The sequence below is a fragment of the Lepidochelys olivacea genome (assembly GCF_965140295.1).
Source record: "Lepidochelys olivacea isolate rLepOli2 genome assembly, chromosome: 2".
Lineage (NCBI taxonomy): Eukaryota > Metazoa > Chordata > Testudines > Cheloniidae > Lepidochelys > Lepidochelys olivacea.
The window spans coordinates 180406682-180423382 of record NC_140412.1 but is presented as its reverse complement, the minus strand read 5'-3'; the positions used below and the strand labels follow the sequence as shown (position 1 = coordinate 180423382).

Genomic DNA, 16701 nt, shown 5'->3' with positions numbered 1-16701 from the left:
CCCTATTCCAACCCCTTCCCCAAATCCCCGGCCCGGCCCTGCCTCTTCTCCACCTTCTCCCCTGAGCGTACAGTGTCCCCGTTCCTCCATCCTGGAAAGTCCTAAGCGCTGCCAAACAGCTGTTTGGTGGCAGGAAGCGCTGGGAGGTAGGCGGAGGAGCAGGGATGCGGCCCACTCGGGGGGGGGGGCAGAGGCGGGGGGTTAAGGGAGCTATGACAGGCCTCAGGAAATAACTCCACAGGCCGCGTGCGGCGCACAGGCTGCGTGTTTGAGGCCCCTGATTTAAGCAAACAATAGAGACAAGCAAGCAGCCCATTGATCAAAATTTTCAAATTTAATGATTTTGGATGATTTTTATCTTAATTTTTGGGTGTTCAACTTGAGACAACTTAAACAGGCTTGATTCTCAGAAAATGCTGCGCATCCATGCTCATTTTCAGAAAATGCTGAATACTCATTCTCTGAAAATCAGACACCCCAAAAATGAGGTAGTCAAAATCACTAGTCACTTATGAAAATCTTGGCCATTACTTCTTATTAAATGTGCCTGAAATTGGAAATACAAGAAAATTACAATATGCACACTTTGGATGGTTATCAATAATCATAATAATAATAATTTGTCCACCTCAAAAGATAAGTTACTTTGGTAAGAATATTTGTTGTGATGGTGGACAAAATGTTTCTTAGAAGGAAAAAAGTAAATCACTATTGCACATATAAGAAAAGTTCTCAGTTCTTGCTGATGAAAAATGTTCAAAGTGAACAGCAGCTCTTTTTTCCAGCTGATACCTGCCACAGACACTTTCATGTCAGGAAAGTTAGACAGTCTTACCTGTTTGCCAGAGACTTTGGTTTTGTATTCATGTCAAATGCCAAATGGTAAACCTATTTCTGTCATGTTTTAATCAGCATGGGGTAGTCTAAACATATTAAGTAGGTCTAGTGACCTTTTCCTGAGTAATGGAAAACTTTCAGCAGTGCCCGTGCTGTATTTTTATACCACTGTTATTTACAGGTCTTGTCTTCCTTGCTACTATTTCTTAGACCTGTCCTTGAATAAAAAATAAATGTCAGTCAGGCGTTTAGTCACACCTGTTTTTTAATACATTTAAAATGGCTATAACTTAAAAATAGAAATGTCTTTAGCCAATCTGTTTTAGCTGAAAGTCATGTCTTTAGGAACAGTTGTTTAACAATGATGGTCAATTTCTGCAGTATATTAACGGGTAATGTATGAAATAATTCTGTAGCAAATATACTTTTAGCAATTTACCTTAGAGCAAACACTAGACGTTTTAAAAACCTATTTAAAAATTCTTATTTACTTAAATATTTACATCTTTACAGTCAAAATTAGTTTCAACAACAAGGATTATTATTCATTAATTTATTAACAATTATCACAGTAGCAGCTAGATACCTATTGTCATTACAAATTTTAATGTAATAAAGGTGAAATTTAAAAACTGCTTTTGATGGAAATAAAATCAAACAGAAATAAAAAAGCACAAATGCTCTGAAAGATACCTAACCAAATGTTGTCACCTTACATTGTGCACTCACTAGACTCATGTTTTGGCAGACCTGCAAAGAAAGCAAATTCTCTAGGCAAGAGCCCTTTGCGGAGAAGGCCCTGCAGCTGATTGTGCAGTGTTTAACCTCAAGAATAAACAGGAAAGAGCCTTCCAGCTGATCTAAATGTCACAGAGGGAAAGAGTGAGAGGAAGCCTCCTTTAAGATGGCTGGGTTACAGGGCTTTAAAGGTTAGGATGCACACCTTAAACTGACCTCAGAAATGATCATGAAGCCAATGGGAAGACTTTGAGTACAGAGTTATGTATTCATAGTGGCCCATTCCAGAGGTTGCCAGCTGTATTCTCCACATGCTGAGGGAGGTTCCAGGCAGTATACTTCAAAGGACTCCCTTCCAAAGCCTCGCTAAGCCTCACTTCTGTAGCGCCCCATAACACTAGCCTCTGTTGAATGCCTCTTCCACACAATATTACATTATAGGAGATGAGTGAGATCAATGAAACAAAATAAAATAAACTCTCTAATCCTGCACTCTAATTTGGCTCTCCCAGTGCATCTTGTTTGATCTGTGTGTATCTTTTAAATGGTAAGATTAGGGATCAGGATCTGTCCTTATATTTATCTCCAGTACAGCAGCAAGGATAGAGCCAGTGCATAAAGTAACAGTTATGGAGGTGACAAATGTGTGGGTGACAGTGGAAAGACCTACTGATCAGATGAATAGTTGCAGGTTTCTGACCAGTTGTAATTAATGAAAGGTACAATGGATTCAATAGAAACCAAAGACTTGGAACCATTTTGGTGAAAAGCAGCCACATGTCTCCCAGTGCCAAGAAGCATCACCTCCATTTTATCTGTACAGAGCTCTAGCCAGGCTGCTTTTGTCCAGGCCTTTAACTCGTTCAGGCACTGGGGAATAATGAGATGGTGTAATTTGGGTTAATTGAAAAAGACACATACAGCTGAGTATCCTCAGTGTACAGGAGACACTGCAATCCCCCATATTTCAGAATCCCTCAGTGGCTTCATATGTCCATGGAATAAGAGTAACAAAATGACTCTTACTGAACTGCCATGTGAGGACCCTCAAAGAGAATGAGCAGTTGCCCCGCGCTACTCTCTGGAAGCTCTCAGAAAAGCCATTTGGTCCACTCTGGCAAGATTCTGCAGATGGCAGTACCTTGGTATCAAAAGCTGCAGATAGAGCTGATAACAATAACACTGACATCTAAACCTTGTCCATTTCCAGAAGGAGATTATTAACCACTGATATCAATGCAGTCTCATTTTCGTACCATTTGAACCAAGACTTGAGAAGGATCTAAGACACTGACGGAATCCAGGGGCAGCTGGAGTTGGCCTATAACTACTTTCTCAATAGCCTTCCTTAAAATTAGGAGAATTGAGAAGGACAACAACTGGCAGGGTTATTCATGTCTAAAAATGGTTTCTTGAGTGAGACTGACACCACTTGGGTGATCTGTTGAACCTGTTGTCCCTTCACTACCTTTAAGGTAGTATAGGGTTGCAATGGATTTGGAATTGCTCAATTTAAGTGTCACAAACTGATCCATAATTACGAACCTATGGTTTTTTTTAAACACTTGTTATATATTGTACCACACTTGCTTACTGCAGTGATTGTCCAAAGTGCCATTTCCCTTATGAACATAACTATGAATGCTTAATTCTTTCTCCCTGTGTCGCTGCCTGTCTCTCTCACATGCCGCCTCTTATCTCCCATGATACTCTGTTTTGCACATCTAATTGTGATGTTATTGACATAAACTGTGACCATATAGATCATTGTTGCAACCAGGGTCCTATGGTTGCACCAATTCTTATACAGAGGAGGCCAAGTGGGGTTTCTATGGGAAGATTGTAGTTTGCTGGTTATGATTATACTGTCTGTATGTGTGTATCATTTTTGTATTTGAAGTTCTGAATATTGGCTATGTATTTGTTTGATTCTACGTATCCTCAGTGAAGCATTTGGTCAGCTTCTTGAGAAAGGACTATTCTCAGTAAGTTCCCAATCAAGAAACACTTAACTGACAATGGACTTCAGGAGACACCAATCCACATCTGAGCTTTCCTGGGAACCTTCAAACTAACATGTAAACAATAGCATCGGCCTGTCAAAAGCTGAATCATTCATAGACATGTGACTTGCCCAGGTGACTGCAAACTTCATCTTGTTAAGGGGATTTTACAAAGGAGAACAAAAGGGTTTCCACCCACAAAGACTATATATTGCCCTGTAAACCCCACCATTTCATCTTCAGCTGGCTTAAAAGATAGTCTCTCCACCCCAAAGAGATGCCTGAAAGAAACTGGAACAAAAGACAGTAACTACAGGGGTGTGAGTGATTGCTGGACCCAAACTAGGAAGGAATCTAGTCTATCAAAGAAGCTTATTGGAACATCTCTGAGGGTGAGATTTACCTGCATTTAGTTTCCTACTGTATTAGGCTTAGACTTGCATGTTTTGTTTTATTTTGCTTGATAACTTACTTCGATCTGTCTGTTATTACTTGGAACCACTTAAATCCTACTTTTTATGTTTTTAATAAAATCACTTTTTGTTTATTAATTGACCCAGAGCAAGTAATTAATTCCTGGGGGAGTAAACAGCTGTGCATATGTCTCTATCGGTGCTATAGAGGGCGAACAATTTGAGTTTACCCTGTTTAAGCTTTATACAGAGTTAAACGGATTTATTTGGGTTTGGACCCCATTGGGACCTTGGTGTTGGAGACAGGAGCACTTCTTAAGCTGTTTTCCGTTAAGCCTGCAGCTTTTGGGGGACGTGGTTCAGACCTGGGTCTGTGTTTGTAGCAGGCTAGCGTGTCTGGCTTAACAAAACAGGGTACTGAAGTCCCAAGCTGCCAGGGAAAATGGGCTCAGAGATAGTCTCAGCACATTAAGTGGCAGTCCCAAGGGGGTTTCTGTGACCCAACCCGTCATACTAATCAATGTTTATTCAACCCAGGATTTTAACTCCTCAAACTATGTGGGTTTGAGCCCATCCACTGGTGTATAAACTGAGCTTCCTTTGATATACACAATATTATCTTTTTTCTGTAGCAAGGAAAGACAGAGAGAGAGACCTGCACAAAGAATTCTAGATGAGGCAAAGGAGAGTTATTTTTAGGTTGGGAAGGAAACCTGACGAAAGAGCCAGAACTTCAGGTTGTTTTTATTTTCAGTGAAGTGAATCTTCATCATGCACAGAGCTTATTTAAAAATAAACTATACTCAAAGCTTTGAATAAAGATGTTAGAAAGCTAAAGTGAATGTAACTTCCCTACTGTGATGTCTGACTCAAAATGGCCTGTCTTCCAATCCCTTTTTGAATCTTATCAAGTTCAACTAAGTCCTCAGTTTAATCACCGGTTGTGTGAAAAAGTACCATATTTCCTTTTGTCAGTTTTGAATTATCCACCTTTCCATTTCATTGAATGTCCTCTTGTTCTTGTATAATAAGACAAGGAGAAGAGAAGTTCCCAATTTCTCTTCTCCATATCCTTCATTATTTTCTGTACTTTTATCATCATGCCCTTCTTATCCATCTCCTTTCTAAGATAAATATAAACTATCCCAGTGTGATAGGGCCTTCAGTGACTGAGCAACCTAGTGGCTGGTTAAGGAGGGCTGAAGGAGGACCTGACCTCTCCTTCCTCAGGTCCTGGCCCAGGGTCCTGTGTCACTCACCCCTAAGCAGGGTAGATGGACCTCCCTCTGAGCTGTGAGGAAGGCTTCAGGGCCTGAGGGCTGCTCCCTATTTAAGTCCTTTTAGTTTGGGGCATGGCCCCGCTAGTCCAGTTTTCCCACAACTGGGGCTTCTCTGCAGATTCCCCTTAGCAGGGGAAGACTTACTTACCTTGTTGTACCAATAAAATAAAAACCAGCAGGATTTTATTAAAGGGAAAAAGGCAAAATACCACATTTATTGTGAATACAGAAAGAATCATAGTAAGCAGTTAGTTATAGCTATAACATTCCATTCAATCTCATTTATTCACACATTCATTCATACAAACACGTACACACCCACACACACAGGTTCTGCAAAGTTGTTATCATAGTTACCAGCCTTAGAGTTGCTCATGCCAAGCCACTGGTCAGGTGGCCTGGACATGAGGAGGGAGCAGGGCCTTGTCAGATGCTCATCTGATGCTCCTGGAAGTTGGTTTGCAGAATCAGACCCCCAAAGTTCTCACTTTTTAGAGTCTATTTTTATAGGAATTTCTTCCTATGCCAGTCTATGGGAATTGCTTCATCATGCTGTTGCTGAATCAATCAGCAGATAGCACATTCCTGACGGCTCCAAGATGTTATCTTGTTCTTTGGTTCTCCCATTCTTGAAGCTGTTGGGTGGATTCCAGTCTGCCCTCCGGGGGAGAGGGGGGTCCTCTGGTTAGTTCCACTTGATGCCTTCTTCAGCCGATGGACACTGGATTCTTAGGCTGGCACCTCCCTGATCATTCAGTTATTATCCACACCAAGCATCCATCCACATACATCCTCTATCTCTATTTTAATCACAATTGTTAATACAACAAAAGGGCGGGGAGTCTCTGGGTGCTGTTTCTGTTGTTAGAGTATTGCTTTGAGTCTCTCTCTCTGTGAATTGCTTTGAGAACAGACTCTGTCTTAGAATGTACTAACACAATTAGCAGCTTGCAAGTTTCACACATAGAGGGAGAGAAACAGTACCAAAAACCAAGAGACCTCTTAATTAGTAATACCCTGGAATTTAAACTCTGGGGAATCAAACTCATTTGTGATTTTAATACAGAACTTCTTTAATATGATCCAACAACCTCCAGTTACTTGCATTGGCAGGAAGGTTGCTGGTCTGTGCCTTCAGGCAGGCATACAGAGAGCTCCTGCCTCTTTGCCAGTCAGCCCCTGGCTGAGCCAGGCTCCCTTCTTTTCTCACCCCTCCAGGCTTGGCATTGGCTGCAGGTATAATGAGGTGGAGCTAGATTAACCCACAGGTGTTCTTTAACCCCTGCTGTGCCCAGCTGCACTCTCTATGAACCTTCACACATCCCCCCACACCCATGACCTCCTCTGGGGTCTGCCCCCCCTCAAACTGCTCTCCACCATCCAGTGGAAAGAAGTCTGAATTCAAATGGGCTCTGTCTCTCCCGGCCTGGTGCTGGATGCGGAAGAAGAAGGGCTGGCGGGAAAGGTACCACCTCATGATTCGGGGATTTGTGTCCTTCATGGCATGGAGCCAGCAGAGGGGGGCAAGTTCGGTAATGAGGGTGAAGTGCGCACCCGGAAGATAACGGAGCGAGTCCATGGGGTCTATCTTACCGCGAGGGCTTCTTTCTGGATTACCGAATAGGTCTTCTCTTGCGGGAGTAGCTTCCTGCTAATATATAGAATGGGGTGTTGGACACCCCCTACTACCTGCGATAGAACTGCTCCTAGGCCCACGTCTGAGGTGTCTGTTTGTAACAAGAACTCCTTGGCGAAGTCAGGGCTGTACAAGACGGGTTCCTGAGGGAGCCGGGCCTTCAGAGTTTGAAACACCTCCTCACAGGCTCTGGTCCACAGGATCCTTTTAGGACTCTTGTTCTTGAGGAGATCGGAAAGGGGGGCCACAATGGAGGCAAACCCTGGGATAAAGTGGCAGTAGTACCCGGCTAGTCCCAGGAATCAGCATATATGCTTCTTTGAGGACAGCGGGGGGCACAGCTGGAGGGCCTGGACTTTGTCAACTAAGGGTCAGATTAAGCCCTTCCCAATGTGTACCCAGGGTAGGTGGTCTCTTTCTTCCCAAGGTGACATTTGGTGGGGTTCTCTGTGAGGCCGGCCTCCTGGAGGGACTGCAGGACTGATGTCACATGTTCCAAATGGTGTTGCCAGTCGCGACTATAAATCACCACGTCATCGAGGTACGCAGCTGCATACCCACTATGGGGGTGAAGAATTCCGTCCCTTAGCCACTGAAATGTGGCTGGGGCCCCATGTAAACTGAAGGGCATGGTCTGGAACTGAAAAAGCCCGAAGGGGGTGGAGAAAGCTGTCTTTTCCCTGGATTCGGGTGTGAGTGGGATCTGCCAATAGCCTTTGTTAAGTCTAAAGTGGTTAAATCTATTCCGCCTTTCCCAGCTGATCAAGCAGTTTATCAACCTGTGGCATTGGGTAGGCATTGAACTTCGATACTGCATTGACCTTTCGGAAGTCTATGCAAAAGTGGGTGCTTCCACTGGGCTTAGGGACCAGTACCACGGGGCTTTTCTAGTCGCTAAACAACTCCTCAATCACCCCCAATGCTAACATCGACCTGAGTTGGTCTTTCATGGCCTCTCTAAGCTTCTGGGGCAGGGGCTGGGGGTTTTCTCCTACCTTAATACCCGGTTCTGTCTGAATATGATGAGTTATTAGGTGAGTACGCCCCGGTTGGGTCGAGAAAATGGAAGAGAAAGCGGTGATCAGTTTCTGCGCCTGACCCTTCTGCTCTGGGGTAGGATTGTCCCCAATGTTAATGATCCCTGGAGTTGAAGCCTTCATTGCCTGTTGGGCCTAGTTCAGGTTCTGGTGGGTACGGTGTTATTAGCAAGCCTTCTGGGGCTTTCCATGGTTTTAACAGGTTCACATGGTAGATTTGTCGTACCTTACGTTTGTCTGGTTCACCTACCCCACACACCGGATCACCTCATACGGTCCTTGCCAGTGGGCCAGGAGCTTCAACTCCGAACTGGGCAACAATAGCAGCACCCAGTCACCGGGCTGAAACTCTCGGAGACGCGCCTGTTTATTGTAGGCTGCCTCTTGGGTATCTTCGACATGTAGGAGGTTCTGCCTGGCAGACAAGCCTAGAGCCTGAAGTCTCTCCCGCAGGTTTAAAACATACTGCACCATGACTGTTGCTCCTCCCACATTTCTCAAACAAGGTCTAAAATCCCTGGTGTTGCATCCCATACAAAAGCTCGAACGGTGAGAAGCCAGTGGAAGACTGAGGTATTTCCCAGACCGCGAACAAGAGAGGCAGGAGCAGCTGGTCCCAATGTCGGACATCCGTCAGGATGAACCTTCAGAGCATTGTTTTTAGGGTTTGGTTAAAGCACTCCACCAGGCCATCCATTTTGTAGGGTCTTGGTTTTAAGTAACTGGCAAAGCTACTTGATCGTCTGAGACAAAGTTTGTCCTTTGATCTGTCAGGGTTTCCCGGGGCACCCTGACTCGGGCGAAGGTGTTCATAAGTTCCATAGCCATCCCCTTGATATTTATGGAGCATAGCAGCACTGCTTCGATGTACCAGCTCACATAGTCCACCACAACAAGAATGAACTGGTATCTGGCAGCACTCTTCTCCAGCGGGCTGACTATATCTACTCCAATTTGCTCAAAGGGTACACTTACAAGTGAAAGAAGGATGAAAGGGGCTCCCTCAGCTGGCCAAGGTGCAGGGAGCTGGTGCTGTGGGCATGAGGCACAGAAATCTGCCACGTCTCTGTAGACCCCTGGCCAAAGGAACTGGGCTAAAATCTGGGCTAACGTTTTTTCCCTTCCAAGGTGCCCAGCCACGGGTATGGCATGGGCGAGTTGCATAATTTCCTTACAGTAAGGTCGGGGCACCAAGAGCTATGTTGAATCTCTTCAGTTGGTTGATATTTATGTATGTGGTACAGACTGTCACCGTGAAACTCAAAGTGTGGGAACCATCCCAGTTGGTGGGGTTTGACAGTCTCCCTGTTCACTGCCGCCACCTGGGTGTATGCCCGACTCAGGGTATCGTCAGCCCGATGCTCCTCCACAAAGTCAGAGAGGCAAGTCAGGATCTCTGATCTGGATAATAGGGGGAGCTCCCCTCCTGGCTAGGAGGGGGCCTGGTTGGCCTGGGTTGACGCTGAGGACTGGGACATCCCTTCAGCAGGGTCAGCAATCTCCCCTACCTCACAAGGGTCGCAGCTTCAGGCCGGCCGGTGGCCAGAGGTAGGGGCCCTTGACCGTTGAACGGGGGTCCCAGCAGTTCCACTAACAATTCCCCAAAATAGTTCCAGTCCCTGCCCAAAATAATTGGGTAGGCCAGTGTTGGGGCCAGCCCGACCATCAGGGGCTCTTCGCGTCTCCCCACTGTTAAAGTCACTTCTGTGCGGTGGTAGGCCCTCACATCCCCATGCACGCACTGTAACATAATGGTGCCCTGAGTTGGGCTGGGATTAGGCACCTCTGTACTTTGTACCAGGGTCTGGGCACACCCTGAATCTACTAGTCCCATCATTTCTTTCCCATTTACCCACAGTGTGATGGTCAGTTTTGCTGGGTCCCCAGCATGTGCTCGTGCTCACGGAGTCCAGATCTTCCCAAAGCTACATTTCATGTACGGACATTCTTTGGACCAGTGCCCAGAACAGCCACATGTGAAACACTTGGGTGGCACATGGGGTTTCCTACTTGGGTACCTAGGTGGTTGGGTCATGACGGGTCTCCCCGAGTTCTGGGCCAAACAAGGGCCCTGGCAAGGCCTCTGGTGGACCTGTGGTCTCCCAAGCTAGGGTGCGGGTAAATGACTCTGGATTGGAGAGCTCTGGCACCTCTAGATCCTTGAGCCCTCCAGAGCTCTGAGAGGGAGGAAGGGTGCTGGCGTTCCTCACGATCTGGGGTCCATGAGTGGGTCCATCTTTTAGGGACATGGGGCTCTTATTTGCAGCTGAATGCAAAGGGGGTGCTGTTATGGGGGACTGGCCGGCTAGGTAGTTCTCCATGAGTTGGATGGCATCTGTTGTGGTGTCAGGGTGATGCCGCAACACCCACTCTCTTCCTCCAGGGGGCAGGATCTGGACAAACAGCTCAAGCAGGACCACCTCAGCAACCTGTGTCCCTGTCTTGGCTTCTGGTTTGAGCCATCTCCAGCATGAGTCGCGCAGCTTCTGGGTGACTAGGCGGGGTCGGGCCCCCAGTGGGTACCAATCCCCCTGGAAGCATTGCCAAAAGGTTTCCTCCGCGATATCTAGGGCGTCAAGGATCACTGCTTTAACTTGGGCATAGTCCTGGACAGCAGTAGGATCTAAAGCACATGATGCAGTCTGTGTTACCCTGGTTAAATACGGGGCCAGCACGGCAGCCCATTGGTCTCTGGGCCACCAGGCTACTGTGGCCACTCACTCAAAAGTCTCAAAGAAAGCCTCAGGATCATCATCAGGCCCCATTTTGGCAAGCCTGATAGGGGCAGGGGCAGGCAGCTTTGCTGGAGCAGCAGATTGCAAAATGGATGACACCTGTTGGACCAGCTGTTGCTGTTGTTGGGCTGCCAATTTGCGATTTAGCTGCTGCTGCTATGTGGCCATCTGCTGCAGTAGTTGTTGTTGCTGTTGATGCTGGGTGTTTTCCTCTACCATCCATTTCAGCAGCTGCTCCATCTCCATTCAAGTGTTTGTCCCCGGGACTGTCTCTCTTTTTTTTTTTTTTTTTAAATTTCCTTCAGCAGGGACTAGGGTGAGGCCCACACTCTCCACCGTTTGTGATAGGGGCTTCAGTGGCCATGAAGCCTACTGGCTAGATCATTGGTTAGGGAGGGCTGAAGGGGCACCTGAACTCTTCTCCCTCAGGTCCTGACCCAGGGTCCCGTGTAACTCACCCCTAAGCAGGGGAGATGGACCTTCCTCCCAGCTGTGAGGAGGGCTTCATGGCCTGTTTTCCTGGGCTGCTCCCTATTTAAGTCCTTTTAGTTTGGGGCGTGGCCCCTCTAGTCCAGTTTTCCCGCAATTGGGGCTTGTCTGCAGGTTCCCCTTGGCCGGGGAAGACTTATTTGCCTCCAGTGGCTGTGTTGGCAGGCAGGTTGCTGGTCTGTGCCTTCAGGCAGGCATACAGAGAGCTCATGCTTCTTTGCCAGTCAGCCCCTGACTGAGCCAGGCTCCCTTCTTTTCTCCCCCCTCCAGGCTTGGCATTGGCTGCAGGTATAATGGGGTGGGGCTAGCTGAACCCACAGGTGTTCTTTAACCCCTGCTGTGCCCGGCTGAGGTCTCTCTGCTCCTTCACACCCAGTCTTTTCAGCCCTCTCAATAGAAGACTTTTCCCCAACTTTTTGAACCCTCTCTAGTTCTGCAATATCCTTTTATTATTTCTTTTTGTACACTGTATGCCCTAGGAGCCCCAGTTGTGCGAGGTGCTGTACAAACTCAAAGATAGGGTGGCCAGTACTACACACAGTGTTGCAGATGAGGCCACACTATTGATTTATATGAAGGTATTGTAATATTTTTGTTACTATTTTCCATCTCATTTCTTATGAGTAACCCCATTGTCTTTAAGGGGACTACTAAAGGCCCCAATTCAGGGAAGTACTTAAAGATTTGCTCAAATGCATCCCCATTTAGGACAGAACATAAGCACATTCTTAAATCCCATTGAAACACAAGACAGTGGGCTCTAAGCTTGTGTTTAAAGTTAAGCATGTGCTTTAAGTGCTATCCTAAATAGGAATGAATTTAAACATGTTTCAAGTGTTTTCCTGAATCACATCTTAAATTAGAATGGATTATTAAAGTTTGCTAGATTAGGCTCTATATTATGGAACTTCAGTTGGCCCACAAGAAACAGCAAAGAAAACGATGTAAATCTTTTCTTACTGAAAAACGTAGTTTCCTGTCATTTTTGGCAAAGTAATTAATCGAATTTATGTTACAAAAATCAAAAGAATAAAAGGTTGTATAACTTTTTAATGATTTTTTTTCAGTAAAATCACAGAAATATGTAATCCTCTTAGTTGATTTAGCTTTGACTTTTCAGGTTTTGATTCTTTTCTTATATTTAAAATTTTCTTTTTACCTGAACTTCATAACTAACTGGATTAAGCTGCCTATGTCTTCCAGTTCAAAACTCGTATTGTCAAAGTTCTGTTTATAACTTGTTAATTAGATACCTGATACAGAAGGCTCAGGCTCCTTGGAAAAGAAAATCCTGTAAAATCTGAGAACATTTTTGGTCAGTCTAAAAAGTACTGCATTGACACAACATTAGATTACATGTACTGCCACATGTATATATACAATACCGTATTTGTACAATATATTATAATTCTGCATCTTTGCCAAACATGTGAGATCAAATATGGTAATTACTGTTGTTGAAGTCAGATACACCAGAAAAAAAACATAAGTCTGAAATTACTGAAACATCATGGGAAAGAGGAATGGAGTTCCCAGAAGTATACCCAAAAAAAAAAAAAAATGAATGCTTCACAGTTAGGAAATGAGTTGGCCAGAGATTTCCAAAAGCAGATGAAGTCTTCTTGACCTGAAAAAAAGTATTTATCATCTGTCTGAATGTCTACTCAGCAGCTTTTTGTCTCCTCTACAATGTTCTTATTTAAAATTAAAATGAAGAGATTAGCTGTTGCTATCATCATTTAATGAACTAGGCTTGTGAAATACACTGATCAATATTTTGTTTAGAAAAGTGATTTGTAAAAAGAAGCAATATTTCTATGAAAGTTGTGGTATACATTATCAAACAGGGCATAAGAAAGCCAAAGAATTAAGGATGTAGAGCTACCTGTAGGTTTTGTTATATTTATCAGAATAGAAACACTTGTTTTTTAAAAAATGAAATTTCTATCACTTCTAGTTGTGAAGAAGGCTTTCACAATGTTTTTAAACCAATTGCACCAATGATCTTTTTGAAAATGCAGCTAGACAAATCTAAACAATACCATCAAGACAGAGGTAGATTATCCACAATTCCAGTTATTTTAGTGGAGGTGAAAAAAATTAACTTTGAAGTTCATTTGCAACAATTTAAAATGACATCGTTCACATCTGAACAACACATCAGCAATAATAATAATACTAATATATAACATTCTGCCTTTCACCTTCCAAATGCTTTGTAAACATTATTAGCTAATATAAGGCCTGACTGAAGTGAGAGGGAGTATTATGCTCACAAAAGGAGAAGTAAACACTATATACATGCCTTAATGTACAGGATTTTATTAATTTTAAGTCATATAAAAAAGGACTGTAAAAGCTTTTAACAGAGTCCCTTTAAGTACACAGCATAAAGTAGGGGAGAGGAATGGAAATAATCTAAACCAGAAAGATAGAAACTGGACCAAGTAGCTCCTTTATAAATTATATTTGAAGGCGAGGTATAAAGGATTTTGGGGGTTGTTTTAAAAAACTGTTTAAGAAATGAAATTATTAACAGAATAATAGTAATTGTAGATAAAGATTCCAACTACATTTACTTTTTAAAAAACAAAGTATTTGAAAAATCCGTTCTCCTGCAAAAACCTACTTTCAGGAATCCATGCTTCCCCTTAGGAAGCCGGTGACATCTCAAGCACCTAAAACAACTACAGGGAGTACATTTAGGACTTGGTAGGAAAGTAAAAGAGGAAATGGTTTTCAATTTTTTTGTTTTAAAATATGCCAGGTTGTCCTTTTTAAGTCTATGCACATTTTGTTGTTGTTTTTGACTGGTAAACAGTTCTTTTTGTAAAATAACAATTTAGCAGTTCACCTTCAATAATGTGTAATGAAATAAAAGTCTGGCAAAACTGCAGAGTACCTTATGTTCACTGTGTGGAGGCATATAGACATACACAGAAGCAATCCTCACTGTAAAAATTAGGATAATAGGTATGTCTGAATTTTTTGTAAGACCTAGGGAGAGTATATTTATTTACAGTATAAACTTGTTTACTTGCTTTATTATCAAAGATTATCACACACACCTCTGCACACCAATGATTTCATTGTGGTCATAGTAGTCTATTTTGTTCTATTTAGAGTCTTATTCTGTGCTCATCATTTTAGTATCAGAGTGCCCTCCAGTTGTGCATTAAGCGACATTACTAACCTCTGTAATGAGTTTTTCTCATCCTCTCCCCAGGGTGAGAAGTGTGTACAGTGAAGTATCTTGTGTTGTTAGGGTTTTTTATTTTGTTTTATTAATATACACATTGCTAGGTATTTATGTTTGAGAAAGCAAAGTCAACTAAATGTATCTACAGGGTTTGGCTCCAATTCTGAACATAGCTATACACACGCCTAACTTTAAACATGCAGGTCGTCCCACTGAAGTTAGACTGGCTACTCATGTGCTTAAGGTTGAGTACATGCATAAGCATATGGAGGATTGAAGCCTAAGGTACTCTCCACTTGACTAAGGGTGGCAGAATATATCTCTTATGTAATATAAATAATATATAATTTGATTTACAAAATACAGGGTAAAACATATTCCCTTCCCCCAAATACCTTATAATATATGAGAGACAAGACAGAGAAGGCAAAACACTGGATAACAGTTCAGGGAAAGGAAGGTGTGAAGAGATGATTGTTAGGGGAAATAAAGTAGGAAGAATTTCCACAGAAAATAGGTTTTGAGGAGGGATTTGAAGGAAGAAAGAGAAGTGAAATCCTTTAAAACCAGACAGGATGTAATGTGTATGTCACATCATTTTAAAAGATAAATCAGCATTTTTATCTTTGGTTAATTTGCAAATTTTCCAGATGATAATTCAAGGTCAAAAGTTATTGCTATGCCATGAGACTCAGCTGCATGTATGCAGCTCGCTTTCCCAAAGGCATTCTCTTTCTCTCTGAATCTCAAGACGCCACTGCTGAACTTATGCAAGCAGAAGAGGAAGCTGAGCTGGATTTAAACCCTTAAAACCTGATCCTGAAAACACTTAAGCATATGCATAATTGTACTTACATGAGTAGTTCCACTGTATTCAGTGGAACAGAAGTTATGCACATGCTTAAGTGTTCACAAATTCAGCATTTTACTGACCAGATACCAGATAGTTCTCCTGACCCCTATCACAATGGTGTGAACTTTTCTTTCAACAAAGAGAATGTAAATTTACTTTAGGCCAGTAATGATTCTGTGGCAATTTTTGAAAGAATCAGGATGTCTTAATCAACTTCCAGTTTGTCTAATTACATTTCACTTACCTACATTTCCCCCTGTATTTGGATACACTATTCTTCACTTTCTCTCTTGAGCTGCTGAGAGTGTTGCTAAATGGCTTTTAACCACTGTTAAATGTTTTTCATGTTTTAACCTTTAAATAACTTCACCTGAGCAGTGGGTGAAGTGATTCCTACCTATATATATTTTATATGGTGAATTAATAACATTTTGAATTGCATTTACTTCCACCTGGTCTTATGTAATATTACATTAAAAAAATTACATTACAAGAATGTTCAGGGTTGAAAAGTCAAGCACTCAAAAATTAGGAAATGCCACAATTAAGGTTCCCCATATGCATTATGATAGAGTCTTTAATTACATAATCACACCTATTTTTTCCACAGGACCCCTACATCAGTGCAGGGGATAGATGGTACTCTGAGAATGAATCAAGGTTGTATAGTGAGTAAGGCTTTTGTTTGTAGGAGCCGTGCCTCACTTGTTGCAAGGGTTGTGAATGAGGCAGGTGATTCCAGGAAAAGAAGAAATGGTTTTCTGGTTAAGGAAGTTGAATGCCACCCTGAAGAATTGGATTCTGTCTTTTCTTATACTTCAGAGTTGTGATCTGGCTTAATCATTTAAGCCAAATACTTACATTAAAATGTTCACAGATGGCCATTAACTTTGTGCTCAGTTTCTACACTTGACACCAGATTTGCAGAAGTGCTGAGCGCTTACAACTGCAACTGGACTGAAAAATCTGACTGGAGCTGTGCTTTGAACATATAATATGCTGTACACATGCTAAATACTCTGGAAAACTGTTCACTATGTGTCTCAAATTGGGCATCCAAAATTAGAGGACGTTTTGAAAATTTTGGCTTTAATTGCCCTGAGCCTCAATTCCCTGTGCCTCAGTTCACATGGTAAGACCTGTGAGGAGACTAAGCATGCTCACTGAGGACAGAATCTTCAGAGAATTTAACCACTAAACTCAAACAAGTTGAGTGTATGAAAACTGAAATTTTTCAAAGGCTTATATCTTGCCCAAATTTGGACAGACTTTCACAGGGACACAAATGATATAACCCTGACACAAAGGCCATCCTCCTGCCAAATGTCAAGCCCTTGCTCCACAAAACTGGCAGGTGCTAGGGCTTCTAAACTAAAATGTTGTTTAAAAAATGTAACCAGGGCAAAACATATTTTCCCCTCATCTCATTCTTAGAAATGGCTGAAGGACTTCAGCTGAAACTTTTAAAAAAAATAAATAAA

At 42.9% G+C, this 16701-nt stretch overlaps 1 protein-coding gene across 1 annotated transcript in view; it reads left to right on the top strand.

The window, feature by feature from the left end:
• Positions 1–16701, top strand: part of EPDR1 (ependymin related 1) — a 52228-nt gene that overhangs the window by 16874 nt on the left and 18653 nt on the right. The window lies entirely within an intron of this gene.